General features: G+C 35.3%; 1 protein-coding gene across 4 annotated transcripts in view; it reads right to left on the reverse strand.

Annotated features, from left to right (window-relative positions):
- Nucleotides 1–15,248, reverse strand: part of LOC724736 (semaphorin-1A) — a 404,583-nt gene that overhangs the window by 386,075 nt on the left and 3,260 nt on the right. Inside the window, exon 2 of one of the 4 annotated variants that reach the window (XM_006559125.3) lies at nucleotides 7,783–7,844. The exons of the other annotated variants lie outside the window; for them this stretch is intronic. The gene's annotated coding sequence lies outside the window, so the exon portion shown is untranslated. The remainder of the gene's footprint in view (nucleotides 1–7,782; nucleotides 7,845–15,248) is intronic. 4 annotated transcript variants of the gene reach the window in all.

A 15,248-nucleotide genomic window follows, 5' to 3' on the forward strand; every position in this document is an offset into this window, starting at 1 on the left:
CAGTTAATGCACTCTTGTACTTCATGAACACCGATGATTTATTAACCTTCGAGGACATTTTTGAATCCTAAAAAAACTCGGCAATTAATCCGAGAAATATTGGTTTTTGCAAAAATTACAATATCATCGTGTTCAAAAGATCATTGAATCATTAAAATAACGAAAGGATATGCATCCTTCGATTTAATTATCATCCTTCCCTTAAATCGTACGAGAATTCCATCGAATTCATCATCGTGGTAAACGTGATTAACTGGTGAATAAACACCTAGGTGAAAATCTTCACCTCTGGCATCATTTCGATTACCAGCCAACGTTCAAAATTCAACGACTCGTTACATGCAGGAAAGCTTATCCCGGCTCGAGGAAGGAAAAGGGAAGATCGATTATTCGATCTTCGAGTGATTTAGACTTGGCGAACGGGCCAGCATTCCTAGCCAAGCGCGAAGACTATCTTTCTTCGTGCCGTCAACCACGGTAAAAGACCGGAAACGAGGCGAGCAACAGCCTCGCAAGTAACGGTATTGCGAACCTCTGCTCTTCCCTCCCCCCTTGGATCGGTTTTTCGTAACGCGAAACTCTAATCGGCCGTCGTAATCGAACTTTCAAGGAGAAATTCATTCGAATTCCACGAATAATTCGAAGCAAGATCGCCAATTTACTCGAAATTGTGTAATTTATTTCGACTAGAAAATGTCGCGTTTAGTTTGTTTGCGAATTTATCTCTGAAATGAAGTTGGGCAAAGTTTATTCGGGAAGAATTAATTAAAAGTAGGAAACGTTTTTTTTTAAATAAATTCGGATTTTGAATCTTGAAAGAGAAATCCTCCTCTTTTTATTTTTATCAAACACGATTTTATATAATAGCGAAGGATAAAAGTTTAAATGTGGAATATATCCAAGATATATCATCTCATAGTGAAGAATATTTTAGTGTTGAAAAGTTTGAGAGTCGATTCGAAAGAAATTTTAAGAGAAGAAGTTATATAAAGATATTATTTCGAGTTTTAGCTTGAATCTCTATATTTGAATATTTCCACCTAAGAGCATTCTTGTTCGCCTAACGAAACTTTCCCTTCCAACCAGTGCCGCCGACCTTCGTGACACCAGCGTGTTAACCAGCGGTACGTTAAGAATGTTGAAAGTAGTTCTCCTGTAGACGTTTGGAAGTTAAGTCGATATCAAAGTAATAGCCTTGAAACTGTTCAGACACGTGTCCTAATATCGCGTAGAATAAGAAGCTTGACGAGAAGAGATACATTTGGTAGATTTCTTTTATTTTGTTGATCGATCTCTTCCTTTCATTCTTCATCTTACGATCTTTTTCAGGGAAATTTTCCAGTGAAGATAAAAATGATAGACAAACGATATATAAAGTTTAATCGTTGGTTGCTCGTATCGATCTGTTATTATCATTTATTCTTCCATCCTTCCATTGCCAGTCATCCTAATTCCTCGCTAATTGGCACATTTAATGTCCGACTAGGAATATATTCGGAACTTTATTCGAAATTCAAAATTAATCCTCTTACAAACTAACAAATCCGCGGTGGGGAGTTTGAATATTCGAAATTGTGAAAAAGTTCGATGAAACTTTCTAAATGATGCGGATTATTTTAAAATTGCTTTTAAATTAATCAAGGGACGATTTTTATATATCAAAGAAGATGAAGATTTCTATTTATTTATTTATTTCTCGATCGCATTTTTTCTTTACCGTTTGAAAGCAAATACATTTCTCGCTTCCATCGTATTTTTACGATTTCTTGCCTATTGTCTACCCGTTGTCTACCTTTCTAATTTCGAACAATGGGCATTTATAAATAAATTTCGCAGATAATCAAATTCCTGAGGCATTCGTCATGATTATCGCGACTAACGAAACTCTTAATCACTGTGATTCCAATATTTTTACCATCGATCGATATTATCTACAACGAGTGATGAGATTCATAGAATAAAAGGAACAATTTATATTTTTTTTAAAATCGTAATTGATGCAGTCTATTTATTTCCGTTTCATTTTTGATATTTCAACGCTCGTCAATCCCGGTGGTTCAATCAAACAAATCAATCGCCGCGGGATTTAAACTATACCTGCATTTACACCGTGTAAATCATAATTTAATTCGCGCGATCAAACTGTCCAGTCCGTTCTAATCAACAAGATACACGTAACAGGTATACTATGGTCAATGTCAATCGATTTATCGTTGCACGAATTTCTAGTCGAAAACTGCGAAAGAGGGGAAAAAGAAAAATCGTGTCAATGCGTTGTTCGTATTTCAATATTTCGACGAAAAATGAAACGAAACAAGCTGCGACGATATAGCTAGCTTTTATTACGACTCGTTGAAACAATACGAAAATGCGTAAAAAACGGAAATGGAAACTTAGAAATGGGAAGATATGGGGAAACGCATAAATTTTTATTCGATCTAGAACGAGTTCAATGGAATGTTTAACCGAAATAAATATTTCCCCTTCTTTATAAAAATAAAATCTGAAACTCTGAATATATTCCCTGCATATTTCAAATCAAAAATCCCCAGAATCATATAAATCATTCCAATCGAAAGAAGGGCCAGATTTTTAAGAAATGAATTAACTAAACTCCACTGTCGTTGTAGCAATAATCTATGAAACTATATATATATAAACCGAGTTGCACAAATGTTGCCGAATGTGATTCGGTTTAGTTTAATTTTAACGGGTCAGAGTAAACACGAAACAGACGGTGCGTGCGCGGATAAAACTGGGTGCGCGCGGACTTGGCGTGCCGCGTTTTACTTGTAACTGACACACAAGGGGGTTCAAGTTAAACAAGAAAACGAATCAAACTAACTCGGCCGACCTCAAATACCGTCAAACGCCGTCAACGTCGGAAATTTCTGTAACGCGGTTCCGGTTGCAAGCTTCAACCATCCTCCTCCCCCCCTCGAGCTCGTAAACGCGTTAAAGTAGATGTGGCTGGGTAATAACCCCGGGTGTAAAGCTTCTAGCCTTCTACGCATCCACAGAAACTTTGCATCGCGAGTTTCTTGGATGGCGAAGTTCCTTTCGATCGAAATTATTGACGATTATTGAAAAGGAAGAAGATTCGTGAGTTGAAAAAAGATGTATTCTTCTTCGCGAAAGAAAGGAATAAATAGTGGAAATTTAAAATTTAAAATTATTCGAGTAGATTTAGAAAAAGAAATTGTTATGGTTCAAAAATATTTATAGATTTGAGGTAGAATTAAGAATTGAACGTATTAATTTAAGATACTTGGCGGTTTATTGGATAAACAAAGTATCGTTAAATTGAATTAAAAAAATTTTGGATAAAAAATTGTTAATTAAGAACACGATGAATTTAAATACACGTATAATTACAATTGCAAAATATTCGAATCTAACTAACTTACAAAATGAATTGTCCACTTTTATTCCTTTTAACCCTTTCTCAACCCTATCTCATAGATCATCAAAGCGCAATGTCGCGATCACGGATTACCACCTCGAGTTTTCTTTTCCAGATCCTCGAGCCGTGTACAACCTCCTCCTCATCGAGTCTCCCGTCAACCTCGACGACCATTAATATTTCTTCTTCTTCTCCTCCTCCTCCTCCTCCTTCTCCCTCCATCTTCGGAGGTCGATCGGAAACGAGAGGTACGCGACACCGTCTGAATGGATAACGAGACGCGTACAGCGAAAAAACAATTTCGAATTCGACACCGACGAATAAAACGTGTCCTCTCCGCGCATCGCGCGATTTCGTCTCGACTTTATATTCCCTCCAGATTTTGTACATCATTTTGTATATATATATATAGTTTTTTTGATTCTCTTTTCAGGTTAATTAATCCTTTGGATTTGAAGAAATTTTTCGTTAAGATAATAGGAATTACCGTTGTCGTTGTATCTTTCTTTAATTACGTATCTTTAAGGTGTATATGGTAGTCGAGATTTATTAAAATTTTTATCAGAAAGTCGAATTTTAAAGGCTACGCGGTTTCGTCAAGATTTTAATAATAATAAGATTTACTTCACAATTGTTGAAGCAAATAATTGCCAAAGTCGTATTTAACTTGTCATAAATCCTCTTGGAGATTCATCGATTCATCATCATGAATTATAATATTATAATTTCTCCTTTCTTCTAAAAGAAAAACACAATCGTTCACGGATCGAGCGTTTATCTTTTACCCTTAAAAACGATATTAAACGATTGGCAAAAATAATTTCGCGAGGCATCTAACGAGGCACTACAGTTATCACTACAGCCACCTCTCCAAACGCTTGCCCCATCTCCGGAGAAGATGGCAAGCGTTAACACGGCACCGTGAACGCATTTGCTCCAGAACCATGAATGAATAACGAGAGAGAGACACCGCCCAAGATAACGTTTAGCATGTTGCGTAATGATCCCGGGATGGGGTTGTCTAGGCGAACTAATAGGATGCGTTCGCGATGAACGGTAATGAAATTTATTATTGCAGCGATCGCTTTTCGAGCAAAGACCTCGAATACCTCGCCGCTCAAAATAAATCTTCTTCGTTTCCGTCTAATGTTTTCTCTAAAATAAAATTCATTTTGTAAAGTGGATATTGTTGCAAAAGATGACGAGCAAGTCAAATGTCGAGAGCAAGGGAGAAGAATTTAAGAATTTTTTTTTTTAGAATCTGTCGTTTAGCGATCGATCTCTCTTCATTTAAATATGCACGGTCAATTACTTTATCGAAGATATCGAACGAGGTCTTTTTGCGTGGAAGTGGCTCGGTTTAGAAGAGGAAACCTGTTAGCGGAATTGAATTTCCTTTGGGATCAATTTATACGCGTTTTATATATATCTCTCAATAATTTTTCGATATGGAACGAGTTTAAAAATTTGTAAATCTATAAAAATAATTCTTCGCGATATCTAATTTATTTCTTCATTTAAGGAATTATTCATAAGTTGGATAAATTAATAGTAATGATTGTTTTGTTAATCTAATTTGAAATAAATGTAAACGTTTAAGATTAAGAAATAAAAATATCGTCTACAATTATGTAATGATTTCAACAGCAAATGAATCTGTTATCCGATCAATTTTCTATAGAATAAAAGACAATTGCAAAAAATTTCTTAATAATATTCGAATTTATTCTCAATAAGAGAATATATAACGTAATAAGGAAATAGGTTGGACAAAAGCAGGTAAAATTTATACGCTCGAATAAACGGTAAGATGCTTAGTACTTTAATACAGAAACACCGCAGCCATTTTACGTGAATTATTTCCTACATAAACATCCTGCGTTTAATCATTCCTTTGACACAGCGCGATATTATTTGTCGCTAATGCGTTTTCACATAAAGCGGAATTCCTTCTTCTCGCTTGAAAACGAGATGTTGTCTAAACGAGCAATTAATAAAAATATAAGTAACGATAATTTCACCGAGCACGTGAAGATGAATAAACAATTAGAACTCGAAATAAATTTATTACAAAATATCCGAAAAATTAATTCTCTCGTATTATATAATTTAAATTGAAAATTTCTCTCGAATTGAACTATGACCGAAACTATCTTTCATAAAATAATCACGTGAATCAATAATAGAATATCTTTATCGAGCATCGATCGATCGATTTAAAAAAAAAAAGTATCCAGAATAATTTAAAAATTAATTTAAACACGATTCAGAGAATAATGAAAAGAAAGGAAGGCGGAAAATAGGATGAATCAGAGAGGTATTTCTGAATCTTTCATCGTCCGCGAATTCCATCTTTACCCAACAATGGATCCTCCTCTTTAAAGTTAAATGCTACTTGAGGAAGCCTCAAGAAAAATACAGGAGTGTCGGCGTGTGTATATATGTACACATTGAATATCCACGCCATGGATCAATACCTATCTTACCGTCGTAGGTGAACAACGTGTCTGATCTGAACATCCATACTTGAGCTCGAGACGTGCAAAGTGATGGTACACGGTATCTCTCTCCCTCTCTCCGTAACATATATCGTAAGACAAAGGATATAGATAATCGTTAACGTATGTGTTTGCCCGACAACATAAAATATATAACCCGTTGAAAAATGAATATTTGCTCAAACTCCTATTGAAAAGATGAAGTTGGTTACTTGTTCGAAGGAAGATAAACAAAAGATAAGAATAAAATATCGGCGATGGGAAAAAATGGTCAAATCATTTATCAATCTGGAAAGTTATCAAGTTATTTTTTCCTCGAGAAATTCTCGTGTCTCTCTCAAACTTGAAGAGTATAATTTTTCAATATTGATATAATTTTCCTTGCAAACAAAGAAGATTAATCACAAGGAATATAAAATTCCATCCACTTTCCAAATCAATCGAACGAAATTAAACGAATATTCCACACATGGAAAATAAATATTTTGTAAAAAGAATTGGAAAAGCAAAGAATTGATGAGGAAGAGAAATTTTTCATAACTCGAAAGAGAAATCTGTTCGAGCATCATTTTCCAGGATTAATAAATACAGAGTGGATGGATGCAGAACAAAATGCCCGCAGTCGATGTCGTTCGGGCTCTCGAGATGGTGGAAAGCATCAGCCGGTCCTGGGCATAGTAAACCTCAAGGCTAACCGTTCGCCCGTGTACAGTCCCCGACATAAATTACAGACAATGAGACCAGCCATCACCGGCAGTATCTCGAAAATGAGCGGCGCGATGCATCGAACCCGATGATACCATTCTCGCGCCAAGAATCTCGAACGCAATATTACATCTTGTAAGCGAGATTAAGGCGTTCAGATAACGTACGATCTTCTATATCCCCGTTTTAAAGTAAGAAGAACGACAAAGCAACAGGAGAGATTCTGATATTGTAGTAACGCTGATAAATTTTAAAAAGAATCCAAATCGCGAGGAAACACGGTTAATAATTCATTTAGAGCTAGGAATTTTACTCCTTGTGTTATTACGTGGTGTAATAGAATATTCAAAATCGATTACTTGAAATAGTATAAAAATGTCTCTCTTAGATAAATATTCTTTTTACCATCCATATTTGAATATCGCTTGATCCTTAATTGTTTCGCTCCGAACGATTTGTTAGCCAATTAGTTAATCAACATTCTGGAATTACTTTTAAAACAATCCAAAGATGTTAAAATCGGCGGATGATATCTTATTAATTGCACGCATCAAATGGTATATTCCGTATAATATAGTGAATGGGTATGAAAAGGGCGTACCCTGTTACAAATTCTGGGCTGGTTTGTTGCATCGTCGTCAGGTTAACGCCTCGAATTATGAAATTAGCTTAATGCGTCTGAAATTTGTTGAGCGTTGCCGAAATATGCTTCTGTAAACTTGTGCTCAATTTGAGTTGTACGCGAGATATATATATATGTATATATACGAGAGGATTCGCAAAGTTTAGGGCGTGTGTTTCAACGTGTCGTCAACGGCCGAGAAACTGTGTGTTAATTCATGCTCTCATCGATGTCATAATCATGCAATGTTACGAGATACATTGATGAAAATGAACGATGCGAATATTCGTCCGGGTGGAACGAATTATTTTCCTCGAATAATTTAATAATTTTTTCAAGCGTATTCGTTTGTTCGAAAGAAAAGTTTCTTCAAACAACTTATTTTAAATCGCTCGAAACAAGGAGATTCTCGAAACAATAAGCGGAGGCACGAAAGAGAGGCGCGTACATTTAAAACGATAAGAAGCTCAACGAGTAATAAAATCATCCGACTGGATGGACGAGAGACAACCGAGTATCATCGCAATAATATACTACAATTCCTTGCTACTTACAAACTTATTAACAACATCCTCTCCAAGAACAAAAAACCAAAGTACTCCTCCTCCCCTTGAACCTGTTCACAAGAAGAAACCTCGATATTAGCATCGTTTATCAACTTTTCCAAAGGACAAAGGACGAGGTGGGGAATCTGCTTCGAGGGAAAGTTGGCTTCGATGAAAGAAGAAGAGAGGAAAAGAAAAAAAAAAACACCCTCGTATTCAGAGGAAGGTGGCCGCGGGCTACTGCGACACTCGAAACATCCTCGAAAGGGCTTGGCAAAAGTTGCGCGTGCAGTTGCATAACTAAGTAGGGGATCGTTCGTCCGGAAGCAACGATTCCTCGGATTAGACCGAATTTTCCACGCCCTCGAAGCAAGGGATTTGTCGCGAGAACTTTCCATCAACCCGTGCGTCCGCCTGCTGTACGTGATAAAAGCCCGTCCTCCTCCCTCGCTCACGCGTTTCGCACCTGTTGGAATGCGAAAGGGAGGGAGAGGAGGGTGTAGGTGGTTGCAAGGAGGAAAAGTTTAGCCGTTCGTAATTGTGTGTACGTGTGTGTGTGTATATACGCGCGTGTGTGGCCGAAAAACGGGCGGGAAACGGGACGAATCGGGCGGAGGATTAAGGATTGCGTAAAGACGTGCCCGGTTTGCGAAAGTGGGCCCGCATCGTGGCTGTCGAAAACTTGAGTACGGTGGCCAATTACGAGCGATAAAAGTTTTCGTGAAAGTTTCCACAGCCTTTCGCAAAGAGGACAGGTTATCATCACTCGTGATTCTACATAGGGTGATCGAATTTTTTGGATATTTTAAATTATTGAAATCGATTGTGGACAGGAGTGTATCTTTGATATTGGAGCATTTTTTTTTTTTCTTGGAAATTAACTAAGATCGATTTTTCAGCCGGTAATCCTCGTAAAAATTTAATCAACTTAACCTTATTCTCGTCTCGTGTATCTTTTTCTTTTTAAGAATGATATTTTAGAGATATCTTGTCTAAATTGAATTATTAAGCTCGATCGATTTTTCTAAGAATTCTTGGTGGAAATGTTTGATTCTTCGAATTAACTGGACACCGTCTATAATCACCGTGCGTTTTCAATGGCTGTTTTCGAAACGGGACGCGCACAATTGCGATTACTGCCAAGAAGTGAAGATTGTGCAACATGCAACGATTTATCACGATTGATCCCTTAGACACGAGGGATTAAATATTGAAATTAAGGCGATGATGGTGCGCAACTCTATGCACGCTGCTATATCATCGCGGAGAGAGAAACGTATCGAGTGGCCGAGCCGTAATCCCGAATCTTGTAAAGGGAACCTTACACCATCCGTTTGCGCTACTTTTAAGCCCGATATCTCGGCCCTTAATTATCCGGCGCGAAAATTCGCTCGTTACACGCCTAGCGCGGCTAGAGAGTCCTAATCTCGACGTCTCGATCGGGGGAATACGCCCACGAGCTCGAGAACCGGAATCTTTCGTAAATCAATGCCAGCCGAAAACTATATACCGTAGTTTGGAGGAAACGTGTAAATTCTAGCGATGGGATCGAGTTCACTGCGAGTAGATTCGAATTGTGTAAAAATCTGGAGTGGAGTTTTTAAACATTATTAAAAGAAGAAAGAAAGAGGTATATTCTAAGAGATTTTCTATTTCGGTGATTATCAAGTCTCGTCTTCGAAGAATTAGTCCACGAAATTTATTTATTTAACTGGATTACTTTTATTATTCTCTTAAGAGATTTTATTATTTCGAATACCTCGATACTATTCGTTCAAATGAAATTACGAGTGTCTCGTTTCTTTAATTGCATAAAAATATATTTTTAATGAGACAAATCTGTATAATTTTTGAACAGATTAATCAAATCGGTGAATATAAAATATCTTCATCGATTGATCATAAACTTATTTACAAATCATTATAAATTATCTTTTCATAAAACTATTTCTAATATCCAATACCCTTCTCTGTTAATTTACATCGTATTTCACATTGAACTTGATCCCACGTTTTATCAAATTCATCATTGTTATGTTTGATTATGTTTGACACACGCATAATTATTCTCGCGAAAATAATCGTGCGCGGATTTTAAATAATTTTTTTCGTTTCGAATGATCACGTTCCGTAATGCGTACACGTGTTACGTAATAAAAGAGCGCCGGTAGAGGAAATATAAAATGGACCTGTTCGGTTCACTCTCGACGATAGTAGGACGTGTGTATTTCTCGGGTCGAGTGTACCTGGCCCACGTTTCTTACTGTCTGTGGGTAATGGCCTCTTCCCGCTCCGTTCTTCTACCTTCACGCTCGACCGTTCTGGCAACCGATGACAGAGCTGCTAGCTAGTGCTAGCCGTTCGTTTGTTCGCCTGCTTGCCAGCCATGAGGAACGGAGCGGGCAAGATGGACACTCCATAATGGAAATTGTAGCCGGGGAGAAAGAAACGTACAACAATTGGGAGGGGGATGGAAAAAACCTTCCTCGTCTCGATGTTCGAATTTTTAGACCACGGTGCAAACTTTGTTCTACGTTACGTACGAAGTCGTTTATTCGGAAAGTTCCTGCCAATTTTTGTCCAACTTTAGTGTTTCAATATGCAGGAACAAATGGGAGTATGAGGATATCTTTTTTTTTGGAAAATGGATCAAGAGATTGAAAATCATTGAAATCAAAAGAATATTTCATTTGACTTTGAGAAAAAATTTTAATAACATATTCGGATATATCTTTTTTAAAGATAGAAGAGGAAAATTTTATCGAGAAGAAATAGACGAAGAGAAAAATATTCTGAACTCTAGAGTTTGAAGACTAAAGATCGAGGATCTATTCGACGACCACGAGTTAATATTAAATGAGGATTAATAGAAATACTAAAAAATTTCCATCTTCTAAAATTCCTAAGTTTACTTAAAAATCTTCGTATCCAGTAAAATTGCCGAGATAAATAGCGCGATAAAGTTTCGTATAGAAAATTGATCCAGTGAGACTAGTTGAAACATGCAAGAAAAGAAAATGAAAAAATATATATATAATGGAAGTATGAGAAATTATTACGGAATAGAGAGATATGGAACGAGATAGGAAGAAATATTGATTCGTTTCGCGAAAATGATATACAATTACAATATTTCTATGATAAACGAGATGAAAATATCGATGGAATGTAGACGCAAAGTAGAAGGAAAAAAATATCTCGATAATTAATTGAATACGGATTAATGAATTATTTATGAAAATAATCATCTTTACACTAACCATGTAATCTCTCTTTTTCCTTTCAACTCTGAAAGAAAGACACACTGCGTTTATCGGGAACGAAGAAAGGGGGAGAAAATAATGAAACAAATTTATTTCTTTATTGTTAGCAAATTATTGTTCTCTCCAATTTCAAAGATGAAATCTCCATAATAATGACTTTTTCTAGAAGCACAGCGTAACGAATAAAATGAAAAAGGATCGCGTATCACGAGTATTGTAGTCAAAACGAATAACAATAAGCCAGAAAAAAAATAATATAAAGAATACTTGTATTTATTCAAAAATCTATAGACGAGAGAGAAACAATTATAACAACCCCGTACAATCATTCCTTCTCCCTTTATATATACATTTATCCTTTTATAAAGGAAAGAAAAACAACATGCAAGAAATCACTTTGGATTGCAACGAAGCCTAACTTAAATCCTTTCATCCCTTCGACTCGTATCACGAAACGAGGATCGGAATTTTCATTCGAAATTCCAAATTGGCGAAGCGAAAGGAAGAAGAAGGCGAGAAAATGGAGGAAAGATTCGGCGTAAAAGAAACTCGTAACGCGAGGAGAATCGTTAACCTCGTATTTCGATCGGGCGCAACAATCCTCGTATAAATATCCAGCATTTGGCACGATTCCGAGATATTCGACTCGTCGGTGCACTGTTCATCGAGACGACACGAGCTCGGGAAGGGGAAGGAAAAGAAGGGAGAGGAATGTTTTGTCTAGACAGCGCGAAATTGAGAACGGGAAAAGAGCAGGGCAAACGTCGACACGGGCCTTTCGTTGGCAAGTGTCCGCGTGCTTCGACGTCGTCGTTATATATGAACGTAGAACTGGCACTTTCTCTTCCGCGAGCCTGCCTACACGATTCTATGCTTCGGCAGAGAACAGTGTCTATCCGTGTTGCGAGTATCAGCTGTTCCCGATGACATTAATGACCGGGGAAGAGCAAGCGTCGACCGCCTTTCAAAGCTGAACAAGCGACGTCGTCGTCGCCAAACAAGCTAGCGTAATCCAGCAAATTAAAGGGGGGGGTTTTAAGAAAAATTGCTCGAGTCGTGTATCATTTTGATCAATCCTTCTTGACATTTTGAAATATCAAAGTTTTTGGCTGTAACTTGGAATTTTTTAAATTTTTAGAATTTATGGATTTGGTACCATATTGTCGTTCATAGAATAGTTAATTTAGATATGGATTATCTTGAAATCGCGCGTGACAAGTGAAAATGAATTTGTGAAATAAACTTCAAGATGTGATTGATAATGAGAATTAGGAGAAAAATTTAATAAGTCTTAATCTATCAAATTGAAACTGTGATTCTCGAGTTCCTAATCGTTTGAAAAGTTAAACTAATCTTCCCTTCTAAAATTAAGAATCTTCGAGAGAGCAAAGTTAATCAGTTTGGTTTTTAATACGTTTAACCCAAGCATTAACTTGTTCGCGCGTCAAAGAAGCGGATAAACGAGATTCTAGCATATGTCGAGTGGAGAGTAAATCGAGGGATTTTCTGGATATTCAGAAAACTGGTAATCGACCAAGTACCGTTAACTCCGCTATTTTAACGGAACGAGTTTAATAAATGAAAGCATAAGAAGATTCCACGCGATATAAATCATCGTTACACGACAGGATTTATACGTATGTGCCACGGTGCAAGAAGGGTGTTCATAAATTCCAAGTAGAAGTCAAAGGGAAAGAAAGAGAAGCAAACAGAGAGAGAGAGAGGGAGAAGTTTGCCAATTAGAATAATATGAAAACCGCTCGGTTCGCAGATTTACATGAATCGTTTATTCGCACTACCGGTATCAACTCGTGACAAATGACCAGAATGGAATAATGCCAACTTTGCGCAGCGCGATTAAGATTGTCGAGCACACTGAGATCCTGAATAATTGGTCATTATGCATGGATACGAATAGTGAATTTTTCGTATTGGACGAGATACTATCTAAATAAACAAAGCTTGATACTTTTTACCCGGCCGTGTTCCGATTAAAAAACGGAGAAAACTCGATTAAGAAAATCGTGACCATAAATTACACACCCTCTATTATTAATTTTTTTTTCTTCTCTTTATGCAGATGAAACAATTCGATGACGAGGTTTGTAAAACTGTTGTCGGTTCAACAAATTTATAAATATTTATAAAGGCGAGGTGAGATGTGGATCGCGATACACACGTTATAATTGGCATAATTCGCGATGGAACAAGGTTGGAATTGAAAAATGTTGAATGCAGAGAACGACATGGAACTCCATATTTCAATCTCGAGTAGATTTATATACACACATCTGTGAAAGAGATTTCTTAGACAATATATCATTACTTTCTCTTTTCGCCAGGGGTTCCAAAGAAATGTATATATTTCCATAAATACGTCTTTTTTTTTTTAAACTTTCTCCCGTCGAAGAGGTTTGTAAATGTTTGATGAAAGTTCATGGATCACGCAAAAGGTTACTGTACATATTTCTTTAACAAACATGACATACTTTACTCATCCCAATGCATGTCTCGTGTTTGCATCCACTGACATGTTCTTTTCTTACGGTAGTAGTCGAGAAACAGTAAACGCGACTGAATGGAAAAAAGAATTTTGTCTATGGGACTAAAAACATACTTGCGAATGTATTATTTGCGTGTAACGATAAAATAGTTAACTATCAAAGTATATACGCATTGAAAGATACGTCAATAAATAACTGTACATTTTAAATTAATTCAAAATTACAGGCTGCTTTGTGTGAATAAGTTTACTTATAAATTAAAGATAAATTACTTATTTGTACAAAGCTTTCTTTCTCTCTATTAATTTTCAAACATGTTTTGCATCTTATTACTTCTTACAAATAGCACAAAATAATTAAAAACTTGAGAAATATTATTTATTATTAATATACTTATGTAAGAAATTAAATTAATAAAGATTTTAAATTTGTTTATTAACTCTAATCTTCAGTTTGCTATAATCGTATCAAATGCTAACCTCATTTTTTAAAATAAAATTTATATATTAATGTTTAATTCTTTCTATTGATTTTCAAACATGTTTGAAAATTTTATTACTTCTTATAAATAGCACAAAATAATTAAAAATTTGAGAAATATTATTTATTATTAATATACTTATGATTTTAAATTTGTATATTAACTCTAATCTTCAGTTTGCTATACTCCTATCACATGCTAACCTCATTTCTTAAAATAAAATTTGTATTAATGTTTAATTCTCTCTATTAATTTTCAAACATGTTTGAAAATTTTATTACTTCTTACAAATAGCATAAAATAATTAAAAATTTGAGAAATATTATTTATTATTAATATATTTATGTAAGAAATTAAATTAATAAAGATAAACTTCAGTTTGCTATATTCGTATCACATGCTAACCTCATTTCTTAAAATTTATATTAATGTTTAATTTCTAATCAAAAAAAGAACAGATATTAAAAAACAAGAAAAGAACTTTTGTAAAAGATATTAATTAAATGTCAATTTACATTAAACAGACCTTAATCTCAATAAAAGTAGCTAACTGAAGCAAAAAGCGCGCACTGACCTTCGAATCATTTGAATCATTACAAAACAAAAAAATAATTCATTTATTATGAACAATAGACACTATTCTAATAAGCGTCATAATAGCGATCGATTTACATTTGCTGCAAGCAATTATAGAGGCTTTGGAGGCCATTGGACTTTCATTGCATTACAATAAAAGACATTGAATGAAAATCAAGTTTTATTAGTAAGTATTTACCGACGAAAATAATATAGGGTGAGAATAGTGTAACATAATGTTCCAAAATGAATTTGAAAATTTAAATTACTAATATTAATTTGATGATAATATTTCTGAATAAACTAAAATATTGCTTGCTTGCAAATCATATCGCTCATTTGGTACAAATATATATTTTAATTATTGTAGAATATTACTAACTACAAAACCTAATCTAAAATTATAAATGAATGCAAGAATTCAATTTACAACGAAACACTACTATAAATCTCATCACAAATCTCATTATATGACATTTATTTAGATTTAAATGTAACTTATGTTTGTGAGCAGTAAAGGTTAGCCTGTAAATCACAGATGTCGCTCCTAAACGCTATCGACACATACATCGACATATCTATCTATAACATGAACTCGCTACTATCGAAAATATTTTAGAAATTTATTATAATCTATAGAAACTATAATAT

This window comes from Apis mellifera, linkage group LG2 (genome assembly GCF_003254395.2).
Source record: "Apis mellifera strain DH4 linkage group LG2, Amel_HAv3.1, whole genome shotgun sequence".
NCBI classification, from domain to species: domain Eukaryota; kingdom Metazoa; phylum Arthropoda; class Insecta; order Hymenoptera; family Apidae; genus Apis; species Apis mellifera.